Raw genomic sequence first — 12621 nt, 5'->3', positions numbered from 1 at the left:
AACTAAATTAAACAGAAAGCAATCTACCAGATAAAGAGTTCAAAACAGTGGTTATAAAGATATACAGTGAACTTGAGAGAGGAATAGATTAACTCAACATAGAGACAGAAAATAAAAAATAACCAATCAAAACAAAAGAACACAATAACTGAAATGAAAAATATGCTCGATGGAATAAACAGAAGATTAGATGATTCAGAAGAATGAATCAGCAATCTGGCAGACAAAGTGGTAGAAATCATCCAATCAGAATAGCAAAGAGAAAAAAGAATTTTTTTAAAAAAAATGAGGATAATTTAAGAGAACTCTGAAATAACATCAAGCATACCAACATTTGCATTATAGGGATCCGAGAAAGAGAATAGAGAAAGGAACAGAAAACCTATTTAAAGAAATATAGGCTGAAATTTTCCCTAACCTGGTGAAGAATGCAGACATACAAGTCAGGAAGCACAGAGGGTCTCAAACAAGATGAACTCAAAAAAGGCCCACACCAAAATGCATTATAATTAAAATGCCAAAAGTTAAAGACAAAGAGAGAATCTTAAAAGAAGCAAGAGAAAAGCAGCTAGTTACATACAAGGAATTTTCCATAAAACTATCAGATGATTTTTTGCAGAAACTTCTCAGGCCAGAAGGGAATGGCACAATATATTCAAAGTGATGAAAGGGAAAAAACCTACAATGAAGAATGCTCTAACAAGCAAGATTATCATCCAGAACTGAAGGAAAGATAGTTTTCCAGACAAGCAAAAGCTAAAGAACTTCATCACCACTGAACCAGCACTACAAAAAATGTTAAAGGGACTTTTTAAATGGAAAAGAAAAGGCAAAAACTAAAAATAAGAAAATATAGGAAAGAAAAAACTCTCACTGATAAAGGCAGACATTTAGTAAAAGTAGTGAATCAACAAATTATAAAGCTAATATGAAGATTAAAAAACAATAGTAGTAATCTCATATGTTACCACAATAATAAACCAAAGGATACACACACCAGACACACACATACACACACACACATAAAATATGATGTCATTAACATAAACATGGGGTGAGTAAAAAAATGAAGTCTTTTTAGAATCCATTTGAACTTAAGCAACCAACATTCTCATGGTAACCACAAACCAAAAACCTGTAATGCATACACAAAAAATAAAGAGAAAGGAATCCAAACAAATCACACACACACTAAAATGTCATCATTGTACAAGATAAGAGAGCAGGAAAAGAAAAAGAAATTGAAAACTGCAAAAGGCAATCAGAAAACAATTAATAAAATGATAACTACATACCTATCAATAATTACCTTAATGTAAATGAACTAAATGCTCCAATCAAAAGACACAGGATGGCTGAATGGATAAAAAGAAAGAAAGAAAAAAAAAAAAACACCAGACCCATGCATATGCTGCCTGTATACTTATTTCAGATAGAAAGACACACCAGATTGAAAGTGAAGGTATGAAAAGAGATATTTCATACAAATGGAAATAAAAAGAAAGCTGAGATAGTATTACCTACATCAGACAAAACAGACTATAAAATAAAGACTTTAATAAAAAACAAAGAAGGGTATAATATAAAGGGATCAATCTAACAAGGAATCAATTTAACTCGTAAACATCTATGCACTCAATGTAAGAACATCTAAATACATAAAGCAAATATTAATGGACATAAAGGGAGAGATCAACAATAATACAATAATAACAGGAGACTTTAACATCTCACTTACATTGATGGACAAATCATCCAGACAGAAAACCCACAAGGAAACACTGGTCTTAAGTAACATTAGATGAGATAGACTTAATAAATATTTACAGAACATTCTACCCCAAAACATCAGAATATACATTTTTTTCAAGTGTATGTAGAACATTTTCCAGAATAAACCACACATTAGTCCACAAAACAAGTCTCAATTAATTTAAGAAGACTGAAATCATATAAGCATTCTCTCTGATCACAACAGTATAAAACTAAAAATGAATTACAAGAATAAAACTAAAAAATGCATGAATACATAGAGGCTAAACAACATGCTACTAAACTATCACTGGATAATGAAGAAATCAGGAAAAAATAAAAAATATCAAGACAAATGAAAATAGAAACACAATGATCCAAAATCTATAAGACAAAGCAAAAAGCAGTTTTAAGGGGGGAATTCATAGTGATACAGGCTTACCTCAAGAAACAGGAAAAATATTAAACTATCTAACCTTATACCTAAAGGAATCGGATAAAGAACGACAAAGCCTAAAGTGAGTAGAAGGAAGAGAATAATACTTGATTAGAGAGGAAAGAAATGAAATAGATACACCCTCTCCTCCCACTGCCCCCCCCCCCGCCAAAAAAAACAATAGAAAAGTTCAATGAAACTAAGAGCTGGATTTTGAAATGATAAACAACACTGATAAATTTTTAGGCAGACTCATCAAGAAAAAAGAAAAGGACCCAAATTAATATAATCAGACATGAAAGAGAAGTAACGACTGACACCACAGCAATGCAAAGAATCATGAGAATACTATGAACAATTATACGCTAACAAATTAGACAACCTAGAAGAAATGGATAAGTTCCTAGAAACATAATCTGCCAAGACAGAATCAGGAAGAAACAGAAAATCTGAATAGACTGATAATTACTAACAAAGTCAAATCAGTAATCAAAAAAGTCCCAACAAACAAAAGTTCAGGACAAGATGGTCAGAGGTGAATTCTACCAAACATTCAAGGAATAATTAATACCTATCCTTCTCAAACTATTCCAAAAAAAATTGAGGTGGAGGGAAAGCTTCCAAACTTATTTTACAAAGCCAGTATTACCTTGATACCAAAGCCGAGGACACTACTAAAAAAAAAAAAAAGAAAGAAAGAAAAAAAAAGAAAAGAAAGGAAAAAGAAAATTACAAGTCAAAATCCCTGATAAACACAGATATAAAAATCCTCAACAAAATATTAGTAAACTGAATTCAGCAATACATTAAAAAGATCATACACCACAATCAAGTAAGATTTATTCCAGGGATGCGAGGATGCTTTAATATCAGCAAATCAATGTGGATCATCACATAAACAAAATGAAGATAAAAATCATGATCATCTCAATAGATGCCAGAAAAGTATTTAACAAATTCAACATCTTTTATGATTAAAAAACTCTCAACAAGTGGGTATAGAGGGAATAACATAATAAAGGCTATATATGTCAAACCTATAGCTAACATAATACATAATGGTGAAATGCTAAAAACTTTTTCTCTAGAATAGGAAACCAAGTAAGAATGCTCACTCTTAGCACTCTTATTCAATATAGTATTGGCAGTCCTAGCCATAGCAATCAGACAAGAAAAAAATAAAATAAAAGGTACCCAAACTGGAAAGAAAGAAATAAAATTGTCACTATTTGCAGATGACATAACACTATATGTAGAAAACCCTAAAGATTACATCCAAAAACTACTGCAACTAATAAATGAATTTAGTAAAGTTGCAGAATATAAAATTTATATTCAGAAATCTGTTGCATTTATACACCAATAACAAACTACCAGAAAGAGAAATTAAGAAAATAATCCCATTTACAATTACATCAAAAAGAATAAAACATCTAGGAATAAATTTAATCACAGAGGTAAAAAACACCTGTACTCTGAAAACTATAAAACATTGAAAAAAGAAATTGAAGAGGGCACAAAAAATATAAAGATAAACTGCTGCAGGATTAGAAGAATTAAAATTGTCAAATTGGCATATTACCCAAAGCAATCTAGAGATTCAATGCAATCCCTACCAAAATACCAATGGCATTTTTCACAGAACTTGAATTATCCTAAAACTTATGGAACCACAAACACTCCAAATAGCCAAAGGAATCTTAAATAAAAAGAACAAGATACAGGTATCACACTACCCGATTTCAAAATATACTACAAAGCTATAGTAATCATAACAGCATATAGTGAGTGATACATAAACAGACACAAAGGTCATGAAAGAGAATAGAGAGCCCAGAAATAAACCCACATTTATGTGGTTAGTTAATCCACAACAAAAAAAGCAAGAATATACAATGGAATAAAGATGGTCTCTTCAATAAATAGTGTTGAGAAAACTGGATAGATAGAGGCAAAAAGAAAAAGAAAAAAAATGAAACTAGACCACTTTATTACATCACATACAAAAATAAACTCAAAATGGATTAAAGACTTAAATCTAAGACATAAAATCATAAAACTCCAAGAAGAAAACATAGCCAGTAAAATCTTTGATGTCAGCCCTAGCAATATATTTTTTGATATGTCTTTTAAAACAAAGACAACAAAAGCTAAAATAAACAAATGGGACTATATCAAACTAAAAAGCGTTTGCACCATGAAGGAAGCCAACAACAAAATGAAAAGCAACCTACTGAATGGGAGAAGATATTTGCAAATGACACATCCAAAAAAGGTTAATAGCCAAAATATAAAAGAACTCATACAACTCAACATCAAAAAAATAATCTAATTTAAAAATGGGTGGAGGAGCTGAATAGACATTTTTTCAAAGAAGACATACAGATGGCAACAAACACATACAAAGAGGCTCAGCATCACTAATCATCAGGAAAATGCAAATCAAAACCGCAATGAGATATAACTTCACACTTGTCAGAATGGCTATTATCAAAAAGATAGGTAATAACAAGTAAGGACATGGTAAAAGGTGACCTGTGTGCACTGTTGGTAGATACGTAAATTTGTGCAGCCACCATGGGAAACAAAAAAAACTAAAAATAGAACTACCATATGACCCAGCAATCCTACTTCTGGGTAATAATCCAAAGAAATTGAATACACTAATTCAGAATGATATATGCAGCCTACATTTATTGCAGCATTACTTACAATAGCCAAGATATGTAAGCAACCTAGGTGTCCATCAATAGGTGAATCGATAAAGAAGATGTGGTATATATGTATATATTATATGTATGTATATATACATGTATATAATGGAATATTACTCAGCCCTAAAAAATAATAAAATTTGACATTTGTGACAACATGGATGGACCTGGAGGGTATGGCTCTAAGTGAAATAAATCAGAGAAAGACAAATACCATATGGTTTCACCTATATGTGGAATCCAAAAAAACAAATGACAAGCAAAGCAAATCAGAAACAAACTCATAGATACAGAAAATAAACTGATGGTTTGCAGATGAGAAGGGGATAGAGGGATGGAGTAAAAATGTGAAAGGGATTGAGAAGTACAAACTGCTAGTTATAGAATAAGTCACAGGAATATAATGTACAGCATAAGGAATAGAGCCAATAATATGGTAATAACTATGTATGGTGACAGATGATTACTAGACTTATCACGATGATCAATTCACAAGGTATATAAATATCTAATCACTATGTTGTATACATGAATCTAATATGATACTGTATGTCAATTATAATTTAAAAATAAATTTTAAAAAAGAATGTCATAGTCCAAGGTAGTGGACCCTAAATTTTTTTGACAGTTCAATCATTATTTAAAAATGTAATCACTTATCCCAACATTTGTGTATTTATTTATATAAATTATAAGTGTTATGCTAATCTCCTAATGTATTAGGCATATTATGAATTATATCTAAAATAGAAAAAACTAAATACATAAATAATAATAAACATTATAAATAAATATAATGCATGCTTATACCCCAATGATTTCTTATGTGACAATTGTTCTACAAAACCAAGATTTAAACAGGTTTAAAAAATAAAAGGAAGCTTGGGAAATGCTTTAATAGCAGCAGTCTTGGATCGGACCTGATTCTGAATAACTCCTGAGCTTATAAAAATTGGAAACATGTGAAGACAAATGGCTACAGATTAGGACAGAGGAGTATGCTTTGAGGACTGAGCATTCCTCAGATCATGGTGCTCCAGTGGGCCCTGGAGAATGAACAAGCTCTTTCTAGGCTGAGGGAAGAGTATAAACAAAAGTACATAGCTATTCGGTGACCTGACGTAGACTTAGGAGAAGCTTAAAATGGAGAACAATTACAACAAAATACTAATTGTTTATGTAACAAAACATAATGGATTAACTCAGGCAAGTTACATCTTATAATAAAACTACACTCCATATTTGCATGTTCAGCTTTCAGTTTTCCCTCGCTGTTATCCTTTCGCATCAGGAAAAAAAATAGTAAAACTTGGTGGTCGCTATGGTAACTAAATAGTTGGAGCAAAGGCAGAGGAAGGTCAAGAAATGTTCTATAGTTACACATCAAGAAAGTACAAAACACAGGTTATTTTTAATTTTGGCTATGTTCCTATAATTTTAATGTCTAAAAATTAAGATGTACATAAATAGTAAAGTCTGTTTCTCATGTAGCCATGAGAAAAAATACTTTCCCAGTAATTCAATACTACCTTCTTATTTTGTTGACGTTTCATTTTCATCAGCTGCCATTCAAGCCAACAAAAATGCCCAAAGTATTTCCCAAATTTGTAACCAGGGAGGGTGTCCTTTACCCTTCTTCCCCTTGTTTTCTGTCCTCCTCTGTTCTTAGTATACTAGCATGACTCACCATCCACAGAACACAAATTGAGAACTACTTTTCTAGGAGTAGTGATGTGTTTACTTTCAGTCATCCATATTTTTTCATCTAATGACACTTGCGTCCAAAGTCAAAGATTTGCCAGGGAGCTGACAAACCAGAGTGGAGAGGTTCACATAACTTGTGAACAAAGGGTTTCCCTCCACACCACACCCAGCCAGCTGTCCTAGGCAGAGAATGAGCCTGCATTATTGGACTCCTGGGCAAACTGAGGTAATAGGCCTAAACATCCCTCTGTCCTCTCAATACCTTTGCTCCAAGGAAATGTCCCCAATGACTAGTGGGAGAATAAGAAGAAATATAAAACAGGAAACCAAAAAAAAAAAAAAAAAAGAAGAAAAAAATCAAAACCTCAGAAGATAAGAGAACTACTTTTTTAAATGCTTTTATGATACCCTATGAAAAAGATCGACACGTAAATTGTGTGAAAATAGAGTTTCTTTTCTAAGGATTATAAATAGCTGGATTTTGCTCAAACAATAGTCCTAGCCAGAACAAAGAATTAAAGCTTTTCTATTTCTCTGTACATTCCATTTAGATTATAAACCGGTCATACCTTACATTTGGTGACTGTTTAGATTTTATCAAAATCGTTTTCATTAGTTTTAGCTCATATTTTTATAAATACCATACCCTACATATGAATGTATCACTATAAAGGAAATTTTAGAATAAATCTTTGTCACTTTAAAATTTATTGCTCAAAATTAAATTTAAAGATAGAATTCATGTTACTGTCATCATAAATTATTTTCAGGATCCCATTTATTATTTTCATTCAGTGTATACCTATTAAGTGCTTTCAAAATGCCAGGCACTGGGTAAAGAAAATAATTCTAGGTGGTTTGTGTCATCATGGACCTCATAGTCTAAAAAAATTGTTCCAATTGAATAGATAAGTCATGGAGGGAGCTAGAGAAACTACTAAGATCCTTTGCCTATGCTAGCTGATTGGCTGAATAAGTTATTTCTGGGTCGATTTTTTAATTATTGTAAAAAAATTAGTTGATATTACTACCTTGAAGCCAAATCTACAAAAATCTTACTGAGCACCTTCCCTATGCAAAGTTTTATCCACAATGGCTTATAGAAAGTGAATATTTAATGCAATCTTTTAAAACATTGAAAAAGTACTTTCTATTCTAGCAGTCTATTTTTCAAAGCCCTAAGTTACATTACGTGTGAAATGGCAGCTCGGAAGCCCCTATAATTTTGTTCACTTTTCTTCAGAGGAAGATATTAAGTCATTGGGGATTTCTTCGCTTTTTTGTGGGCAAGGGAGTTTTGAAATATGAATGAATGGATAACTGATTGTTAGTGACTTAACCAACAGTTAAATTAAAAAGCTAAATCATGTCTGACCGAATTCAGATTCTACATTTTTAAGCCTCTGCTGTTTCTGAGATTGAGAACTTAAAATCAGATACCCTGGAATAACAGTAACTAGGAAGTAAAATTATGGCCTCTCAAACCCTGCTGTCACCTGTGACTGGGGACCTGCAGGTTCTCCTCAAAGACACTCACTCAACTATTTCTAGAACTCCCTAAAGGAGAGGAGAGAATAACTATACTCCTCAATACTGCCCTGACAGCTACCAGGAGACTTTCTGACATTTCCTTCTTTCTTGTCTTGTTGCCAATGGCCTCTCCTATCATTATTGAAGCTGCTGAGATGTTATCAAAGGCAACAAAGAAGAAATCTCAGAAAGTACAAAGTCTCCAGTGTTTAACGTCAATGCTCAGCCGCCACCCAAACCTCACACACACTAAAGGCAATGGTGGAGCCAGAATTCCTGATGCTCTTGAAGTCCTTAGGATCACAGAAGCCACAAGCGCTACAGAAGTCACTACTACAAAAACCATCCGCTATAAATGTGGACATACCAAAGATCTGGGCAGAAGTGGCTCCTGAGTTTCTACTGGGGACAGGAAATCTATTGAGAGTAGTTAGGTTGAAAGTGGACACAAAGTATCGTAGGTTATCTTGAAGCCGTGTTTGTTTACAAAGTACACTGGTGTCATATACTGATACTTATTTGGTGGAGCTTTAAAAGGTTGTTTAAAAGGGGATTATATGAGACAGAGAGAGTAAGCCCTGCCCCCAGACTATCTTTTGATAATGGCACAAGTGAAGAATTCATCTCTTTTTAACTCATTTTGGGTTGTCATCTTGTGCTCACAATGTGTCAGAGGTTTAGGGAAGTTTTCCTGGACAGTGGCAGAAATCTTTCAAGTATAGGTTAAGAAGAACAAAAGGCAGTAATGTGCTCGTCAGCCAGCTCTCCAGAATTTTTTTTTAAAATCCCTGATTGGTAGCATTTGTAAATTTCCATGATATAAATACCCCCATCATGGTCAATTTCAAGCTACCAACATGACATCACTGAAAGCAGACTCAAGAAGAAATGAGCACAGCTCCTGCAAGCCAGTGCAGTGGCTCCTAAACACCACTGAGAAAGGGCCAAGTAACTGCTGCAGGCTCAAACCCTGCTCTCTCTTTTCCATGCAGACAGAATCAGATTGGAGAAATTTCTCTGCATTCCTAAGTAAGATATTGTGAAGGCAAAAGTAGGAAAGACAGATATATCAGAAACATCCAGCATCATTTGCTGTCTTCTTCATTTTATCCTCAGCCTGACAAGGATAAAACAAGTCTGCAGTGTTTTGGCATTTCTAAGCAGACAGAAGAGCAGGTAGAAAGAGGGAAAAGTCAGAAGGAAAGAATTTCTATTCTTAAAGTATATAACAGTAAGCTAGGGAGAAAATATGTGAGTTTGCATGTACAAACTCAAAGCATTTGGCCTCTGTAAAGAAAACAAGCTGGAGTTTGAAATGAAGTCAATGTTTTATCTTGTTTTCTTTTATTAGAAATAAAGTTTAGTTCCTAAGGATATTAGTTTTCTCATCTTCCTTACACTCCTCTTTTTAGCAATCCTCTAGGCCAGAGATGCCTCATGGGAGAGCCTGGGTCTGTGATATTTTGGTAACAGTTACTGATATGTTGATACAGTCAGGGATCTCTCTGTGCTCACTATGAAGTAACTGCCACAAGTACAATCCAAAAAGATGATGTCAAAGATATATACAAACAAACAGTGACCTTGAACACTTCTAATGCATCTCTAATGGAACAAGCAGAACAATGCTCATTGGTCATGAACTTCGTGTTTTGCTGAGAACATATTTGTGCTGGGGAAGAACCACTGTCAAGAACCAGGAATTAGTCATCAGTAATGTTGGCTAAGAGGCTAACTGGACATTCCAAAGAAATCGATTGCTTGCTTTGTGCCTCAGTTTCTCCATCTAATGGAAGAGACCACTAACTGTTCTCTTTTTCATAGGGGTAAGCTATGAGGTTTCATGAATTAATTTTTTGAAAAGAAAGATTTTAGAGACAAGACCCTGCATATGATAGCTGTCTTAGTTAGCCATGTTGCATTGTAACAATTTCTGCTTATCTGTGTTACATTCTATTATTGTGGCACAGTAAAAGCCTATCATGAACTCAAGAATATGCTTTTTTCCAGCTGTGTTTAGCTGGATGCCTGCCAGTGGATCCTTTTAGGCAGAATATATTAGTCAAAGAAGGTTAATGCTTCATCATAGTTTATGTATAAATAGTGAAGCTATAAACGATATAGAATTATGATTTTTGTCTTTCACTGAACTATGGGACAAATCCAACATCTGGACTTCATACTTTGAAGCAGGACTATTTAGAGCACATGACGAGTATATTCAGTCCTGGGACTTTGCTTTTTTCTTTTTACTCTCCTTTATTCCAGAGGGCTTTGATTAGAAAGCTTTAGATAAATTTAACCCAAGTAAGGAATAAAAATGGAAACAGAAGTTATACTTATTCTAGTCTGCATATTATAGCTTTGGTGTACTTACCATTTCCTTCATCACACAAGATCGTAAACTGCTTGAGGGCAAAAATGATCTAATTCACTTTTATAACCTCTGCATCAGCTAACACATGGCTTACACAAAATGCATGAGCAATACATGTTCTTGTAGTTGGATTAAACTAAGGAGGAAAAAAGGAAGGGTGTGAGAAAATGCAATGAACACCAGCATATTGTATTTGATCTCCTGGAAAAGGTGGCCCATTCTAGCTCATTTAAATCAAAAGATGTAAAACAATTTAAAAATTTTTAAAAAGTAGACTTATCTCTCAAAAATCCTCAGAAATCACAAGGACCCTCTAGAATGTTGCTTCTACTCATGGGTTCTTCATTAAGAAGATAGAGAATTTACATGATTTTTCCAAATATTGCAGAGAAATCAAGAAAGCCAAAGAGTGACTAAAAGTTTCAGAAACTAGATAAATTTTGAATGACTCTAATAGGAAAGGTCTGCCAAAGATGGGGGTTATAAACGGGCTGCTGACCAACTTGATAGGCCAATAATAAATTCTCCCCAAATAACCTCTTATGAAATGTCTCCAGATCTCTGAATTCTCACCCTCGGCATGTTAACACAGAGGTCCTACATCATAGCAGTTCTCCCAGCTTATTGAGAAGAGGAAATCTAAGCTACTAAATGCTCTGAGAAAAGTTTAAAGGGATAGCAAGCCAATATAGTCATGCCTGGAGTATGCAAACCCATGTTTTCTGTCTCTTAAAGTACAGAACAATAGCTACAGTATGCAAACGTAGTAGAAATCCTTTACATATGCAGGAGGGCAGACATAGAACAATGAAAAGTAAGCTATTCTTTTTTTCGTTTTTGGTTTCAATTGCATTTGACATTCAAAAGTAAGCAGTTCTTAACACTGGAGAACAAGTAGAGTATATTCACCCCTTGGGATTAGTCTAGCAGTTCAGATCAGAAAAGGACTTAGATAAGTAAATGAATAATCAATTTATAATAAGATACGAAAAAGAATTTTAAAAATATTTATGCACAATACTGGCCTTTGAGTATAATGTCCTAGAGAGTGAGCAACCCTTCCAAAAAAGGTCACTGGAGACCTGCAATGGTCTGAATGTTTGTGTTCCTGCCAAAATCATATGTTGAAATTCTAAGGCCCAATGTGACAGTATTAGGAAGTGGGGACTTTAGGAGGTGCTTACATCATTAGGGGGTGGAGCCCTCATGAATGGGATAAGTGCTCTTATAAAAGAGCCTCCATACAGCTCCCTAACCTCTTTGACCAGGACTGGGGGAGAAGTCGACAGTCTGCAACCCAGAGGAGGGCCTTCGCTAGAAACTGACCATGCCATCACCTGGACTTCCAGTCTCCAGAACTGTGAGGAATAAATTTCCGTTTTTCATATGCTACCCAGTCCGTGTTATGGCAGCTCAAACAGACCAAGACAGTATCCCTATCCAAAATAAAACTCTGGGTTAGAGGGACCATGCACTGAACTAGTAATTGAGTTGAGCAGATGGTATAAATAAGACAGGGAAATAACTTATGGGTATTGAAAATACATTGTAAGTTCTTTTGGCAACATTTTGTAAATCTAAAATTATTTCAAAATAAAAGTTAAAAAAAAATACCTTGTGGCAAATATGAAAATGAGATGTAAGCTCTATGAGACACAAGTAACCTTTTAAAATGCTTAACTCCAAGTCAATAAAATCCTAAGAACCTAGAAATTCAGGATTTCATCTGCTGTCCCTACCTTCATGGCAAGTCAGCTCGGTTTACTGCTAGGCCTGTGATAATGCAAGAAAGGAGAAGTTGCAGATAAAGAGACTTTTCACTATAATTGGGCTTATTGAAGATATTTACCATTTGTACTGTTAAAAGCTATGCAGTCAGCAATAGGAAAATGCTGAGACAAAGTGTAATGGCAGTCAAGATCAGTTTCTAATGATCAAGAATCACATGACTCTATGAGACCACATAGATGAATGCCCCCTGGGAAGCCCCCATAAATTTGTCTCTAGCCTTGACTTCACTGACTTCTATTAAGAAATGGGTGTGATAGAAGAGTGAAACTTCTTCCCTTCTCTAACTCCATTTCTCTTATACCTTTCTCAAAACATTC

General features: G+C 34.2%; 1 protein-coding gene across 2 annotated transcripts in view; it reads right to left on the bottom strand.

Moving 5' to 3' along the window:
• FILIP1 (filamin A interacting protein 1) overlaps window positions 1-12621 on the bottom strand; it is a 186476-nt gene that overhangs the window by 120101 nt on the left and 53754 nt on the right. The gene's annotated exons all lie outside the window — the stretch shown is intronic.

The sequence above is a fragment of the Pteropus alecto genome, unplaced genomic scaffold (genome assembly GCF_000325575.1).
Source record: "Pteropus alecto unplaced genomic scaffold, ASM32557v1 scaffold7, whole genome shotgun sequence".
NCBI classification, from domain to species: domain Eukaryota; kingdom Metazoa; phylum Chordata; class Mammalia; order Chiroptera; family Pteropodidae; genus Pteropus; species Pteropus alecto.
The sequence above is the reverse complement of the archived record's forward strand: the minus strand, read 5'-3'. Positions and strand labels throughout refer to the sequence as shown.